The sequence below is a fragment of the Miscanthus floridulus genome, chromosome 8, assembly GCF_019320115.1.
Source record: "Miscanthus floridulus cultivar M001 chromosome 8, ASM1932011v1, whole genome shotgun sequence".
Classification (NCBI taxonomy): Eukaryota; Viridiplantae; Streptophyta; class Magnoliopsida; order Poales; family Poaceae; genus Miscanthus; species Miscanthus floridulus.
In genome coordinates, this window is record NC_089587.1 from 40829122 (window position 1) to 40841915 (window position 12794).

Below are 12794 nucleotides of genomic sequence, written 5' to 3' on the forward strand. Positions count from 1 at the left end.
TGTGAAAGATAAAGTTCGGGATCATATAATAAATCTTGAGCATATAAGTACAGAGAAAATGCTCGCGGATCTGCTCACAAAGGGCTTACCACCCAACGTGTTCAGAGAACACGTAGCCGGCATGGGTTTAAGGTAAAGCCTATGATTCCCGAACATACGAAGGGCCCAAAGAAAGTTTACATTTCAAAATGGAGAAGTGTATTGTGGCTGTTAGTCTAACGACACTAATTGCTGTGACGATGGGACAGTTCTATGCACTAATCTGTGATGAAATAGGATGGAAGCAAGAAAAAATATGAATTGAAAGTTTTGAGTATGAAATTAAAGAACGAAGAATAGATGAGAGATCAAGGGGGAGAATGTTAGGTTTGATCTCCCACCAGTTAGGCCCAACGGCCTTTTGGGCCTTGTTCTCGCGCCCTAATCGGGGACGCCCAACCCTACATGGTTGGTGGGCCCCCGTCGCACAGCGCTATAAAGGAAAGGTGGGGGCCGGGGCTCGCAGTACGAGGTTGACCGCGCCGCCAGTCACCCCACCGACATCCTAACCCTAACCCGATCTTGAGAAGGGGCGCTGCCAGCGACGGGAAGCACCACCGACACCGGCAACGCCACCCCGACGCACATGCCGCCGCCAAGGACACCACTGCACCGACTCCTCTCTCTCCACCGAACATCGCTGCCGGCGCGCAGATGGCGTCCGCCAACGAGATCCCGGCCGGTGCTTCGACCACTACGGCCTTCGATGGTCTGCTACCTCTCACTCCCCTTTTCTCTGCCTCTCTGTAAATCTTGAACATGTATTCCTATTCTATATACCCGCTCTGGTGAACTTGACTCGATTGAGTCCTAAGAAATATAACAAGCCCTGTTGGTTCATTCTGGTGGAAGGAAATCCTCAGTTTGCACAAAAGTTTCCAAACATTTGCTACATGTAAACCAGGTAAAGGTGATAGTGTGCTCTTATGGACAGACCCATGGACAGATGAAGCACTGATCCTGAAAGATCGATTTCCTCAACTGTTCTCCTTCACCAAAAAACCTAAATGCTCCATTCAGTACTTTGTTGAACAGGATGCTAGCAGGCCTTTCAGTTTACCTCTTTCACAATAAGCTGCAGATCAGTTAGCCGTTGGAAAATATTATAAATGAGTTGAATTTGGATGATCACTGTAATGACACATGGAATTATTCTTGGGGCCCCTCCAGGTTCAGCAGCAGTAAAGCATATAACATTCTGATAGGCCACACTGAAGCCTCACCTCTTTTCACTTGGCTATGGGCTTCTAGTGACCTAGGAAAACACAAGTTCTTCTTCTGGTTACTAATTAGAGACAGACTAAACACTAGGAATCTTTTGAGAAGGAAAAATATGCATCTTGAGGATTATAGCTGCGTCTTGTGCAATTCATGGCACGAAGAAACAAGTTGGCATCTGTTCTTTGAATGCCCCTTCAGTCAATTGTGCTGGGATACAATACCCATCATTTGGAACCTAGACCTTGAACCCTTTGACATGGTGCTCGAAGCCCGGGAAACTTTTGGAAGTAAGATTTTTAGAGAAATATTTATAACTGCATGTTGGATCATCTAGCTTACCAGGAATGGTGTTGTCTTTGACAATGAGCAAGCAAATATCTATACATGGAAGAGGAGATTCAGAGATGAACTTGGTCATGTGTGTACAAAGGCCAAGGCTGCCATCCAACCCCAACTTAGTTTATGGAGAGATAGCTATAACCGATGTACTCCCTCTTTTTATTTTGGGCCTAGTTGCCTTGTACTTTGTACCCTTTTCTTCTACCTTTTTACCCTCTCCCCACCCTGTTGTAATTATACATTCTTTCAATTAATTGAAAAAGAAAAAAAATATAGGTAGGGGGCTCCCCTGCTGATTCGGTCAAAAAAAATATTAGAGGCAGATATAGAAAATTCTATTTATTAGTATATTCTTCTAACATAGGATGTGATTTCACATTCCATAAAATCAAAATGATTAAAAAAACATTGGAGTGATCAGACCATTTTTTTGTGTGTGGGTCGGGGGCTCTTTGCTGCTGCATGTAGTGGTTAGATACTTTTTGTTTGTAAGACCAACAAATCTGACACTGGTGTGTTTGGTTCGTGGAGTCACCCCATGCTTCATGAGGTGATGCATCATGAGTTCATCCTATGAATTTTGGTGGAATCAACTCAATTCTCATACATATACTAATTGTTAGCTTGTGAGGAATGAGGTGGTAATGGATCAACTTATTTCATTCCACAAACCAAATAGAAAAAGTGAGGAGTGAGAAGATGATGGACCACCTCATTCCCCAAACCAAACACACCGCAAGTGATCGTATGGAATACATTCTACTCCAGGAAAAAAAATCTATCTGGACTACTAGCAATTCAAGCTGAATAAAGCTCAAGCACAGTGCACAGATGCTGCTGCATGTGGTGGTTAGATACTTAGATCAATGTAAAAATTGTAGTGGGTTCCTGAAAAAAAAAATGAACCTGGGGCAATCAAGGGGCAGCAAGCTCTGCTTTCAAGAATCTAGGATGACAACAGGCAGACAATACATATGCTACACAACATGGTACAATCTACCGCCGTGGCTCCACAGTCCAAAGTAGCCCGAAATTTTAGATACCGATGAAGTCTCAACTGTTGTTTGAGAAATAGTGAAATAGAACTGCAGCTACTGCAACAAATACAACCTTGAATAGCAGCTTCTTTGATCCAGTCGATTCAGATGAAGACCCTGACTCTGTTGGATCCACCTTCTGCCCCCTTAACTTAGTTAGCAATTTAAACCATGACTCTGTGTAATCGCCTCACTCATATCTGGTCCCCGTATGAGTAAGGATCCTGTTGGGGACCCAACCTATTTTTCATCTCTATAATACAATGAAACGCAGCTCCCCTGCGTTTTCAAAAAAAAAAAGCTTAGTTAGCAGGAATGAGCCCATGCCTTGTGGCTGTGACAGAATTGATACTTGTAAGAAGCAATCTGCTGTTGATGTTTTTTTTTTCAGGAAAATAAAATACCAACAACATTTGTGAAGAAATTCAGAAGCCAATACTACATATACTTCCTCCGTTCCAAACTGTAAATTGTTATGGCTTTTCTAGGTGCATAGCTTTTGTTATGTACCTATATATACACTTTGTCTAGATACACAGTAAAATCTATATATCCAGAAAAGCCAGAACGACTTATAGTTTGGAACCGAGGGAGTACATCACAATAGGGGTGAAATAGGAAGTAAATATTTATATAAAATATGTGAAATAGTTTGCAGAAAAATATGCTAAGATCAGTTCAGAAAATACAAGGAATTTCACAACGAAACTAGTGCCAAGGGTTCACTTAACAAAAGTCCCACTCCTAACAACCAAAGTTTTAAAAAATACAACCAAATACTATTTTATCTTCATGTATAGAAAGGCAGTTCTTAGTAGTATCAGAAAACAGGTCAACCTCGTCCCAGGAAATCGTCCCTGTCCTAGGAATTCAGGAACAATTTCATCCCTGTCTTATGAAAACCTCTAGCAAGTAGTGCACCATGTTCCTCGACCCTGTTCCTTCCCCCCATGGACCCAGGAACTTTGTGACTGTGCCTAGTAGCATACTGTTAAAAGATCAAGCAGTGAAATTTCTATCTTGGAGACCTGTTTAATATCGAAAATAGCACATTTATAAAAGTGTGCATAGTTATTTTTTCTAGAACCATGTAGGAGAGGGATGTGTCATTTCATTAAGAGGAAAGCCAAATGTATAACACCAAACAGGCTAAACACCCAAAATCCACATCCCCTAGAACACTGAGATCAAATACGACACCATCAAATAGATCAGATGACCAAAAGGCAAGGACACACACAAGAAAAGGCTCTGGAGGCCATCAGTCCCAGCCTTGCACCATAGAACTCCCTCCGCTTCTACTGTCCGCACTACCAAGGATATGTTCAGGGTAGCATTGTTGAAACCGCAATCATTACAGTGTTTCCTTATTTCCCATGTTATTAAAATGATCAAACAATCGAGGCCTCCTCAGTGCTCTTTATCCACTCTCTTGATAACCCGGTTCGACCAGCCACAGTAGTGGCATCAGGTTGTGGTGTTAGAGCCTGCAGGCTAATTCTCTGGAATACAGTAAGCCATACTGTACTTGCAACCACACAGATCAACAGATGGTTGAACAAAGTGGGCAAGACGCCAGAAATGGCAACCCCCTCTTTGCCAATCTGTCTGCAGTCCAACAACGGTCAAGTACCGCAAGCCATATGAAAAATTACACCATAGAGGAGTCCATGACATCCAAATCCTTTTTGAAGGTGCAAATCTAATTGGTCCAAGAAACAAAAAGTTCCGAACCTGTTTTGAACAATACTTTCTTCAAACCAAGTATTGTCTCCTTTTAGCCAGTACATCTATTTTTTTCCTAGAACAATTCATCAACAAATTTCCTACAAAGGATGCTTGCTAAGAGTTGCCACTTCGTCAGTATGACCACTGCACAGCACAGCAGAAACACGACCAGCTAAACCTAGAGCAAGGAAACAGTCACATTGTGTTCAAGTAATCTTGTTAGGGTGTAACACTGTAACTTGCTTCAAGGTAGGGTTGGAAATTGTAAGTCGAACAAAAAAAATGTTGATTATTCAATTCTTTCAACATCTGAAGCTGCATTCCATTTCTTTACATCAAATTTTGAAGAAACAACTTTTTCTCTGATTCTCTCTCGAAGAGCAGGCATGGTTGTTCGAGAAAAAAAGAGCAGGCATGGTGACTGCACAACAAAAACAAAGTTTCTTCTGCATTGAATATAGCTGTTATACTAGAGCACAAGCTGTGTGGTACCATACACATCAACCTATACTAACTCATACAAAATTTGATGTCTTAATGACCCTAGAAGAATACTGGTTTTAAATTTTAGATCCCAAAGAAGAAATGACATCAACCATGAACCATCCCCTGATGTCTACGTTAATATTGTCCTGGAGTATAGAGTACTAGATTTACATTTCAGGTAAAAGGGAAGAATACCATCAAGGCATCAACCAAATTATCATCTGAAGTCTGAAATACGTAACCATTTTTCTGTAACACGAGGCATCAGAAAACAGAAACCAAACAACATAAATATTTGTGCTTACCTGTTTTGTTCAACTCCCTCTCTTCCTCCCCAATCCTTCGTCTCAAAGTATTCAATAATGAGCCAAAGTAAAGAGCTAAGACAGTGCATGTGAAGGTGATGACATTGTATGACATGCTGAAATCAGGAGTTGTCAGGGGAACGAGCAATACTTCTATATACGACTTCACAACACTATCTTCCTGCAGAACACTGAGATATTGGCATACTGCAACGATAATGAAGCACAAATACTTACTTATATTCATGTATGGCAAGGAAATCAGCTAGTACTAGACAACTGATCAGTTCAATGACATCTCAGATGGGTTTACCTGGAAATTTTCTAGTAAAGGAGATCCAAGTACTGGATCAATTTCAGGGTAATTTCGAGCAGAACTGAACTCAGGAAAGCTAACCAAAGCTGAAGGAATGTCAAATCCTTGATTAGCATCAGGAGGATATTCATCTATATGCAGGAATCCCTGAAATTTCATGTGCAGTTAACATTGTCACAAACTAAAACCGCAATGTTTATTTCTGGACATCATTGCATTAAGACTGCTCAAGGGCCAAATAACAAATGAAGATTCAGGCAGAAGGACCAATTGAGAAATGTGTGAAATTCTACCCAATGGGAAGGTACATTCAAGTAACTTAAGCAGCAGAGCATACCTTCTCAAAATCCAATATCAGAGTACCCGGCTGCATACTGCAAGGGAATCTTAATAGCATCTCCAGGGTACCAGGCAAAAGCTTGTCTTCTGAAGGAGTGACATGAATCTTGTCTACTACTTCTGACACAGTCTTCCTGCTCCCATCTATAAATATTTCTAGGCTATGATAATAGACCTTAACATACCATGGAACAACCTGGAAAATAACTGCCTTTAATGAACAGTCAGTTGGGCTGCCAGATATCTGCTTATGAAGATTAATGGACATAAACGACAGAGCAATTGATCCTCTTTCATGTCCACTGCCCATAAGAAATCTGCTTGCATGAAAAGGTGACGGGGTGCAAGTCCATATCAGGGGAACCTTCCATGTTATGCCCACATCCAAAGGTATTTCCTCACTGTAGTTACTAGCATCATATTCATATAAAAAAAGAAATTGAATTTCTATGTGACTTTGGCCTTTGATCAACTTGTCTGGGCTATTAGACAATACAAAGAATTCACTATTCAAAGAAAGATCACTTCCAGATTTGTTAACTTTGTCAACAATGCCTTTTATCAACCTCAATGAATATTCTTCTGGAGTTAAAACAAGGCATTTCCCTGACAATTTTCTGTTGAAAAGATGTCTTATGGACCAGTTGGGCTGAAGTTGACCATGATTGGAATGTAGCTGTTCGCCTTCGCCACTTACAGTATTTGGTTGCAGCACAACAGTCAGAGTTTGATCAAGAATAATACCAAGTGACTTGGAGGATCTCAGTTTCAGTTTTTGCGAATGGTAATATCCTTTGTAAATTGAAGGACTGTACAGCAAAGAAGCTATCCCAGCTTTGTCACGACATTGAAGAAGTTTCAACCAAGGTGTCAGATTCTCAGTGCACACGGCTTCACGAGGCAATGTACCATATCGCAAATTGCCTTCATTCAATTTAAATCCCCAACGAGGAGCAGAAAATGCAGTGGAGGACTAAAAAGTTGATGGATGCACAGAACAGGCCAGAGAGTGTATGTGTCAGGTTCTTCCATGTTGCATCAATCTCAAAGGAAGATCAAAAACTGCCCACAGCTCAACACCAGGAGGCTTTGCATTATTAGTTGACATAGGATCAAATCCACCCCACTGCTCATAGTTCCATCTTCCCTGGGTGAAAGATAGCTCCAACTTGCTAATATGATATTTTTTAACCTGGTCTTGACAAAGCAGACTAATGTTAATAGAGGTTCTCAGTCATTCATAAAATGTGGCAGCATATAAGAAATGGAGGGGCCCTTTCTTCAGCCAGGGCCGTCTCTATAATTTTAAAGACCCTCGGGCAAACATGATCGTGAAGGCCCATTAAACTAATTTTTAATATAACAACTGAGGTATATAGTACGAAGAAAATAAATTACAATGTATGTTTAGTTTGTAAAAGTTAACGATAGTAATAAACAAAAAACGAAAACAACAATAAAATAACTATTATATGATTACCTCAAATAAAACAATAATGCTTCAATGCTTTGTAAAAAAAAACATCTTCGAGCATTTGTTGATGCAAAATCTTCGAAAATTATATCGAGAAAGACAAACTATGTCCATCGAGAATAGGAAAAGACGCTGGCCTCTCATAGGCTGACGTGCTAAATATATAGGCCTTAAACACTTTATTATAATGGTTATATATATCTACTATGTATACATATATAATATGGGCCCTCACCGGTCGCACCTCTTGCCCACCCCTAGAGACGACCCTGTCTTCAGCGCCCTGTTGGCTGTTGTGACTTAAAAGTGTAAACAAGGCATAGCTTATTACATGTAAACCTAATAGTCAACAAAAGACGTACCCATTTTAGAGAACCCCCCCCCCACCCCCCAACACTCAGGGCCATTGACTTGTTTTCTTACAAAGTACAAACCCACCCTTTTTTCTTTGAACCGTGCTTGCTGCCCTAGGCCCACATGTTAGCCTCACCATTTTTTCTTATGATTTAGTGGGCCCAGCTGAGGTTGCACGGAGAAACATGACATGTAGGCCTGGTGTCAAATGCAGTCCGATTCTCTATCTGAACGTTGAGTGTGTGACTGATATTCGGGTCAAAAAACGATATAAACATTTATGACTCTGAAAAAGGTATTACCATAAAATAATGTTCCACGATGAATTTACGATAATTAGTTGGCATCAGACATATTACTAATATTGGCTAGCATTTGACATAGCTTTCAACAGAAACGATATCACTACTCGACCTTAAAATTCCACATGCTAATCAACGATTGGATTGGACAGAGATATGAGGTGGTCAATCATACAAGTCTGTTATCTGCAACCATCAGAATTGACAAATCCATCAAGGCCAGAAACCTCGCTCCCATTGTTGGACTGGCCTCCCACTCAAATTTAGCAAGCCAATTAGTACTTGTATCTAACACTCTCATCCCAGTCTGCACGCTACCATCTCCCAAGAATTCAGAGGACAGACAGTAAGGAAAAGGCAACAAGTTATGCATCGCCCTTCTTTGTGAACAGAAACATAGTCCTGGATGTTGGTGTCTCGGCTGCCCTGCACAGGTAAGCAGTAAGCTCACCAGCACACTCACTCATTATGGCTAGAGGTAGAAGAAGATATTGAGAACAACTCACACACATAGCATAAGCCCAGCGTTGGCCGAAAGCTCTGCTTCTGGATGTGGCAAACTAACTGAGTTTTTCCATTGTCTTTGGATGGAATATATACAACTTTAGTTGTACCTCTACTAGGTACATGGTTGTTGGTGAGTACACCAACTACCTACTCCTAAGGTACATAATTGTTGGTGAGTATACTAACTACCTACTCCTAAGGTACAAGACTTAGCTTAGCCATCAGCCGAGCCGACCAGTTCCATCTCCTAAACCAGGCGAGGACAGTTGTACCGACCAGTCAAGAGAGAGATGGGAGCAGCAAATTGTGTCTAACACCGGATTCAGATTGATTGCGCTAGCCGAAAGAATTTCAATGAGACAGTTAAACCAAAAGCTTTAGCAAATCAGGATGCCAATTCGACTTTGCTGTCCATGGCGCATGAATGTACAGTACTTGTGTTATCTTTTGCCTAGACGGTGGTGGTGTTGCCAAATCAGTAGAGCCAATCTTTCCACCACGGCTGTTATATCAATTTCTTGATGTGGGTCGAAGAGAAGCAGCACCACGTTGGTCATGGTCAACAGCCGACCAATCTGCAGCACGACGTAAGCGAAAGGAAGGAGCAGTGTTCCATGCACTGCCGTTGTATCAGACATTCAAACAGTGACACTGCACTAGGGCTCGTTTGGCGCAGCTCCAGAGGCTCCGGCTCCACATCTGGTGACACTGTAGCCACACTGTAGCAAGAAGCTGTTTCAAAAATCAAGGAAAAAAATGAAATGGAGAGAGGAGCCGGAGAAGCCACGTTTTGGAGCTCCGCCGGCTCCGGGCTACATCGCTGCTACAGTATTACAGTAGACGGAGCCGGAGCCTGTTAGCCGTGACCAGGGGCCTCTCCTCTCGTTGGTTAAGCTCCTGCCGTCGAGGTCATGTCCTCTTCAAGTAGTGCCGCGGCTGAAATCAATCTAGTGATTCAGCTTACGTTGTTGTCAAGTAGTGTTATCATGGCCAGCTTCCATGTGCATTTGACTTGGGGTGGATTATTGTTACTCTCACCCTTGACCTCTTAGTCTTAGCTAGGTGGCTAAAGAAAAACAGAAATGATCGATGGAGACCCATAGATGATCAACACTAGTCCATGGGTTGGATGCAGAGCATATGAACCTGATTAGCTTTGAGCATTTTCGTTTCTTCTGTTGCCAAGGTCATATCCTCATCGAATCCAAACAAGTATCTGTGTGTGTGTGTGTGCGCGCGCGCGTGTCGCAAGAGGCCATTGACGATGCAAACCTGTCTGTCTGTGACCACAGCACACGATACGGCTTTTGTGGAGCAGACACATGCGCCTGTTCAGAAGTAGCTTTGACATTCGGCAAAACTCAACGTTCAGTCGTTCAATCGTTCAGTGAAGTACATCATGATCCTGCCATGCATCTTACTCAAGAGCTGATTTGTTTCCAAAACAAAGCCATTGTGATACTACTTGATTGCCAGGAGAATCCAGGAAAGTTTGCTGTGTAATCGGTTGGTCCCTCGGCTGCCCTACACAGGTAAGCAGTAAGCTTACTAGCACATTCACTCACTATGGCTAGAGGTAGAAGAAGGTATTGAGAATAGCTCACACACACAGCATAAGCCCAGCGCTGGTCAAAAGCTCTGTTTCTGGATGTGGCAAACTGAACTGCTTTTTTGCATTGCCTTAGGTGTGATATATATACAAGTGCTAGTATCTCTACTAGATACATAGTTGTTGGTGAGTACACCAACTACTTACTTCTAAGGTACACCAACTACTCCTAGTACTAGCAGTACAAAGCTTACATCAGCCCACTACCAAGACATGACTGATGTAATAGCTACTAACCAATGTATTAGAGGTGACCTATTGCCATACTACTACAGCAGTAGAGACTGGACAGACGAGCTGACCAAATGCCAACTCTGCTGCAGCAAGAAAGAGAGAGAGATCAACAGCAGATTATGTCTTACAATTCTTTCCCTAATCATGTTGCTAACCCGATACCTTGACCTCATCCATGTCAATCATCTTCCTTGGCTCCATGAACCGCAGGCGCCCGAGTAACTTGGTGAGGATATTAGCGAGCTGTCTGCCGGTCTCGACGAACTCGATGATGATCTGTCCTCCATCGATACAGTCCCGGAGAAAGTGGAACTTGATATCAATGTGCTTGCTCCGGTCGTGGAGGACAGGATTCTTGGCGAGGGCGATGACGGGCTGGTTGTCCAACATCAGAGCTGGCGGGTGAGTTTCCTCACCGGTCAGCTCGCCCAGCAGCCGGCACAGCCAGACATCCTGGCATGCCGCCGTGGCTGCTGTGACATACTCTGCCTCGCATGTCGACAGCGCCATGATCTTTTGCTTCAGCGACTGCCAAGCAATGGGGGCCGCTCCAAGGAAGACGAGCACATCGGAGGTGCTTCGTCGCCCGTCGATGTCGCCTGCTATATCTGCATCGCTGAAAACAGTGAGCTCCGGCTCACTTTGCTTTGCCTTGGGGGTGCCGCACTGAAGACCGTGAGCCGCAACCCACCCTTGCCGCCACTCTTGGGGAAGATGATCGCTTGATCGAGCGTTCCCTTGACGTAGCGATGTAGCCTCTTCACCGCTGTCCAGTGATCCTCGCGTGGGCCCTCCATGAAGCGACTGACATACCCGACCACGAATATGATGTCCGGCCGAGTATGCGTGAGGTAGCGCAGCCTGCCGACGATGCTCCGGTAGCGCGTCGCATCCACCTTCGCCGTCATGCTGTGCTTGGATAGCTTTAGGCGCTCCTCCATTGGAGTTGTGCACGGCTTGCACTCCACCATACCGCTGCGCTCCAGCAGCTTCTCCACATAGGCGCGCTAGCCTAGGGAGATGTGCTACTTCCCCTGCCTCACCTCAATGTCGAGGTAGTAGGAGAGTGCGCCAAGATCGCTCATTTTGAAACGAGCAGTCATCTCACGCTTGAAGCCATCGATGTCCTCCGCCCGTGCTCCAGTGATGATCAAGTCGTCCACATACACGCCGCCGATGAGCTCCTTCTTCCCTCGTCATCGCGTGTACAGCATGTGCTCTGTGGCGCAATGAGTGAACCCAAGCTCACCCAAGGTGGCGTCGAGCTTGGCGTTCCATGCCCGAGGGCCCTACCACAACCCGTAGAGCGCCTCGCGCAGCTTGAGCACCTTGTGCTCAGTGCCCTTGATGGTGAAGCCCGGAGCTTGCTTGACGAAGACCGTCTCCGTGAGCTCGCCATTGAGGAACACAAACTTGACGTCGAGGTGGTGGACACGCCAATCCTTCGCTGCTGCCATTGCTAACAGAAAGCGAACGGACTCCATTCATGCCACCAGAGTAAAGACTTCCTCAAAATCGATGCCCTCACGCTGCACGAAGCCGCGAGCGATGAGCCGAGCCTTGTACTTGACAATGGCGCCGCGCTCATTCCGCTTCACCTTGTGGACCCACTTCAACCCGATCGGCCTACAGCCCACCGGTGGATCCACCAGCTCCCATGTCCCATTGTCCTCGATGACCTTCATCTCTTCCAACATCACCCGGCGCCAATTGTCGTCGCGTTCAACCACTACAAACGTCGGTGGCTCCTTTGCACTAACAAGGAGCAGCTCTAGGTCATCAAGAAAATGACTGGCCAACCCAGGAGCTCCCCCTTCGTCGACGATGTTGTCCACCCGCCTGAACCAGACCTCCTCACCGTCATGGAAAGCATCCACATACTCATCGATGTCGATGGGTGGAGAGGTGAACTCGATCGGTGGTCCATGGCCTCCCTGTTCTGTTGGAGTGGTCGACATCGATGCTGGACCGCTCGGCATCGCTACCGAAGTGGTCGGCATCACTGCTAGACCGCTCGCCACCACTGTCGGAGTGGTTGGATCCACTGCTGGAGCGGTCAACACCACTCCTAGAGTGGTCGGCTCCACTGCTGGAGCGCTCGGCACTACTGCTGAAGCGCTCGGCACACCATCTAGAGTGGTCGACATTGCTGCTGGACCGCTCAGCACCACTCCTGGGGTGGTCGACACCTCTTCTCTAGCGTCTCCACCACTATGGATGACTAAGTGTTCGATGATGAAGGTGCTGCTCAAGCTGCCAGCTTCCCCCGTGCCCGAACCCTCCCAGTCCCAGGCCGCCATCTCATCGAACACCACATCCCTAGATATCACCACCTTGCCTCTCTTGGGATCATAGAGCCGATACGCCTTGGTACCCTCCTCGTAGCCCAAGAGCACCATCGGTGTGCTCCTGTCTTCTAGCTTGCCGAGGTGAGGCTTTGTGTTCTTCACATGGCCGACGTAGCCAAATGTCCTAAGGAAGGACACATTTAGCTTGCGTCCATG

At 44.8% G+C, this 12794-nt stretch overlaps 1 pseudogene; it reads right to left on the bottom strand.

Annotated features, from left to right (window-relative positions):
• Positions 1-2652: 2652 nt before the first annotated feature.
• LOC136468922 (uncharacterized) lies at positions 2653-11261 on the bottom strand (annotated as a pseudogene).
• Between the last annotated feature and the right edge of the window lie 1533 nt (positions 11262-12794).